The sequence below is a fragment of the Triticum dicoccoides genome, chromosome 2A, assembly GCF_002162155.2.
Source record: "Triticum dicoccoides isolate Atlit2015 ecotype Zavitan chromosome 2A, WEW_v2.0, whole genome shotgun sequence".
Classification (NCBI taxonomy): Eukaryota; Viridiplantae; Streptophyta; class Magnoliopsida; order Poales; family Poaceae; genus Triticum; species Triticum dicoccoides.
The window spans coordinates 756354906-756360048 of NC_041382.1; the positions used below are offsets into that span (position 1 = coordinate 756354906).

At 47.8% G+C, this 5143-nt stretch overlaps 1 pseudogene; it reads right to left on the reverse strand.

Moving 5' to 3' along the window:
- Window positions 1-1906, reverse strand: LOC119352315 (annotated as a pseudogene).
- Window positions 1907-5143: the final 3237 nt, after the last annotated feature.

The window sequence follows — 5143 nt, forward strand, 5'->3', positions numbered from 1 at the left end:
CAATGTATTTGGTGCGGCAGGTTGTTACCTAGATAGATCTTATCTTGGTATAGCTTGGAGTAGAGGTCAAGTTTAGCAACAACCTGCGCCTTCTTGTAATCTGTCATGACTATATAACATGTATGCGTCCCTGCCGAACAGCATACGCTTCTAGCCTCTCATTCTTTCAGTGCCCAGGAACATCAACACCGGCTGAATTCCCTGAACAGAATACAACTTCACCGGCCAACCAACTTCAGAAATCAGAATACAACTTCACTTGAACAGAAAATTCAGAATACAAGTTCACTTGAACAGAAAATTCAGAATACATCTATGAATTCAGCGGCCACTTATATGATGTTGGGTGACTGTTGGATGCTGGCCATTTAAATTTGCCTTCATCCTTCAAAGAGCTCTCCTAACATCTCCATCAAAATTTCGGGACTACTACTGGTTCCTCTATTCACATGTTTTTCCAGCTCCGGATTCTCCTCCAAACAGTTGCGGTAACATGAGACAACTCTTTCAGCTATATTTTTCCGCAGCAAGCATCGGAGACGAGGCTCCGGAACCTTCCAGAACTTCTGAGTCTGGTAAGTTTTATGAAATGCTAACTCAAAATTAATCAGCAAGGAGGTGTTGCTCCAACGATGGATCAACGGCCGAGAAAAGTATGATTTCGGTATGCAGGAAGTCACGTGTCCCCAAGAGATATCGAGATAGCTATCAATGTACTTCCCACATTGACGTTTAAGCCTGTGGTGTAGAGACCACAGCTCAAGATCCAACGGAACCGACGGCTCGAACATATTTGCTATGAAATTAGAATTGTTGAGCAGGAATATGTACCTCAAGCTTGGACCCGAGCAAAACTTTGATTTTCTCATAAGCAGATCCCTTAGATATAGTCAAATGTGGCATCTATCAGGTCACCAAGGTTTACGGTGTTGTCGCTCGGCGCGCAGTTCTCCGTCGAAGCCCGGGCTTTCCTCATTGACACTATGCAGTCAACCATGAACCGAGTGTTCCTATGAACATCGCCTCCTCCTCGTGGAATCTCAATGGCCCATGAATCGTCATCCTCCATGAGTGTTCTCACCTCCATCATCGTGCTTAGTATGGCATTGTTTAACTTGTTTCTTGTTGTCCCCAACGAGCTGGCGGTCTCGGTGAATATGATTTGGGCTTCCGGAGACATGTCGAGCGGCGTAAACATATAGGACACATTGGAGGCACAAATGTACATGTCTAGCACGGCCCGTAGGTTCTCTGCCTTGGGAGCAGGGACAATGGCATCGACGAACTCTAGCATCTTGGCGATGCTCAGTGTGCCAAACCGTGCGACTTTGGAGGTCTCGTGGCGAGCAAAGACGAGCTCGGCGATACTGCCGGCGATTACTGTGAGAGCTCGAATCCACCTCTCGACCATATCTCGCAGCGATAAAGCCGAATTGTCTCCGAGCTGGAGCTGCCACCATGAGCCATGCTCGTTGCCGATTTGGAGAATCCAGTCCACGTCGAGCTCCGAGAACCAATTCTCCAGAGCTGGCGCGGGAGATGTGGCGCTGAACGCCTCAACAACACGCTTGGTGTACCCATCGCTGACCATTTGGCGAGCGATCGTCGTGAGCTCGTGGGCACCCAAGTCCGGTGCGGCCAAGCCGGAGGAACGGCCGGAGCTTTTGGACGGGTAAGAATCCGAGGCGCCGGAGTCGATGGAGGATCCGCTCTGACCAGGGTGGGAGTTGGAGAAGAGAGTGGATCTTATCTGCGCCCCGGACACGGCGACCGTCCGGATCCAGTCGCGGTACATGCAGCGCGGTGGGCAGGTAGCAGCCGTGGCGCCGTCGGTGGTCTCCTTTGGCACGGCTGCAAGCCGCCCCGTCATGCTGGCTTTGTCGATGGACGTCCTCTCTTCCTTGGATCTTTGGTCAAGCTCCAAGAGATTGGCAGGGGAGAAGACTGGTTGTCTGATTGAGGGTGCCGGAGCTGCACGACAACGACTGTCAACTGCATCACCTGGTGCTGCGGGTCAACACAAACAGCTGGTACCGCTTGACAACGACGGACAAACCAGCAGCTGATTGCCATCGGGTGAATACATCGTTCTACTCTAATAAATACATCGGGCCAATGCGTTGCTGTAGATTAGGTTTCTCGACTTAATAATGTAAGAACATAATAATGCAACTTGTATGTTGTGTGTCACCACCAAACATAATTTAAGAAGGTAACTATTGTGCTTACATACGTAGGATTGGATGACTGACACACCATCTTGTTTCAAAACATGGAGTACCCAGTGCACTGTATGGTTGAAAAAAATAACTCGTGCACGTCCATCCAAACTAATAACACTAACATCCATCCAAACTAACCAGCTGTATTCAAAGAATAAAAGTGCTCGAAAGTTCGCTCTAGAATATTACAAAACCCACGATGCACTGGTAGAAAAAGGGCCTGTTGTCCCGGTTCGTAAGGGCCTTTTGTCCCGGTTCCTGAACCGGGACTAAAGGGTCGGTACTAATGCCCTGTCCTTTTAGTCCCGGTTCAATCCAGAACCGAGACTGATGGGCCTCCACGTGGCCTGTGCGCGGAGCCCAGGCAGGAGACCCTTTGGTCCCGGTTGGTGGCACCAACCGGGACCAATAGGCATCCACGCGTCAGCATTTCTGTGGCTGGGGTTTTTTTTTGAAGGGGGAGGGGGTTGGGGGTTTTGGGGGGTTAATTTAGGTGTTTCATATATTGTGTTAGCTAGCTATAATTAATAGAGAGAAGTGTCCTCTCTTATGTCCGTGCTTGGTCGACGCTACGTACTATACATACGTATAGAGAGGACTAGACACGCTAGCTAGCTAGTAAGCTAACGAAGGAAACAGAAGATCGTCATGAACATATATGCATACAGAGAGAAGTGATATCGACCACCTCTCCTTCTCCGAGAGATTGGTCGAACAACAAGTTCTCGTATATCTATCCGACACTACCGACTACATATATACAATAATTATCTTTTACAAATATAATCGTACGGACTCATGGTCCACATAGTATTCTCCGTCTTCAGCGATCACGTGGTCAAGAAAGAATGCCGCCAATTCCTCTTGAATTGCTCGCATGCGAGCTGGTGCTAGGAGTTCATCCCGCTTCCGAAACATCTAATTTGAAGAAGGGGGTCAATACATATATATATGAATGAATGAAACTCAACACAAATGATGGTAATAAAATAAAATTGTGAATGTTGTTATTTACGTACTTCATATTGTTCGTCAGTGTAGCCCCGCTCACAGGTCGTGTGGCGGATGGACTCGCAAACGTAGTATCCACAGAAATCATTCCCTTGTTCCTGCCACAACCACTTTACAAGAAATAGAGGTCAATCAAACTGATAAGCAATAATGCCAAATGGTATTGATGAAACTAGCGCTTGAATCAATAGGAGATGCACGGAACATGCTATTATAGTACTTACTTTCGGGTGTCTAAATTGCAGCTTCTTCGGGAGTCCTGAACCTTTTTTGGAGAATTTTTTTCAAACCCTGCCAGACAAAGAGAACAATTACTTGATATATCAGGAAATGAACAAAGTTGCTGATATGGTGGATAATGATCGATTTAACTTACTTCTCGAGCATTTGAGTCATGTCTGCATAGTCCTGGGGATCTTTTCATCTTGAGTCTAAGACGGTTACTAGTCCCTGCTCAAGCTTAATCTCTAGGAGAATATAGTGGTAACTGCACATGCATGCATAACTCATCAATTACATTACTATAACATTGACTAATATATAAGGGAAACCGAATACGCACAAGACAGTAACACTCACTTGAAGTTGTAAGGAAAGAGTATTATATCTTTGTTTTCATTTATTACCAACGATCATAGAAAGTTGGCCTCGGTATCTGCAGCATGAAATTTAACCTGAGTTGCATCTATGAGATATGTGTTAATGAACCCAATATCACCGACTTGTCTTTTCTTCAATTCGGCGATCTTCAATCTGCATAATATATTGAGAATGATTATAAATACATGCAATGAAAGAGCTGAGCTATATAGAGAGACTTAATGACAGAAGTAGTACTACTTACAGACAGTAGCAGGCGACCGTTGTTTTATCGAGGGCCAATTGATTGAAAAACTGAAAGAACTCCTCGAATGGAACAGGCAACAGTTCAATTCCAACGAGGTCATGCTCCTTTTTAACTTTCACATACAAAGTACTCCTCCCCCCAGAGTCTCTGCAGATTTTCAAGTACCAATCATGCAATCTTCGTATCATCGTTGATAGAGATCTTTCATCTTTGACGAGAGGCTTCCCGTACTCGTATCTTTGTATCTGCACCTCCATGAAATCATAATGTACATCGTCGGGCAGGTAATCGCCAAGATTGCTATAACCGGGCACCATCCTCGGATCATTAGCGACGTTGTCGCTAGGCACCTTGAGCGGGGGGGCACGATTGCTTCGCTTGTTCGCAGAGCTAGGCAATTTGTTTCCCAGCTCGTCGTTCTTTCAGCCTTTGATCACTGACAGTACTTCCCGACCGCTCCGCTTCGGCAAATTCCTTTCCAATAATGCGCTCATAGTTTCCTTTCGGCGGAGACTTGGGTGGTTTTGTCAGGGCAGCCAGAGTGCGCTTCGCTTTCACCGGATCTACCTTCTCCTCCGGAGGTGGATGTTTCTTTGATTTCACCCCTTCAAAGTAATTCCTCACTTCTTCTCGTGCGATCTCGGCGTTCTCCTCCGGGGTCCTCTCGTATGGTAACTTCTCTGGAGTCTTCAGAGAAGGACCAAATATGTATTTCCTCCCGCCTCTGGCTGTACTGCTAGATGCCGGCAGAGCAGACGGAGCGGTTGTCTTCTTTACTTGCTTACGAGGCGGAGGAGAAGGACTACGACGCGCCAGAGCAGCCAAAGTGGCGGCAGGTCTCTTCCGCCCTTGTTGACGAGGTGGAGAAGGAGGAGGCTAGCTGCTCGGGCGCGTTGGCGCGGGCGAAGAAGGAGGCGGAGTGCCGCCACCCACTGGAGAAGGAGCCGGTCGAGTGCCCTGATCGTCACTCGCCGGAGGAGGAGGCGATGGAGGAGGCGGAGTGCCCTGACTCGCCGGAGGAGGAGGCGGTGGAGGAGGCGGAGTGCCCTGACTTGCCGGAGGA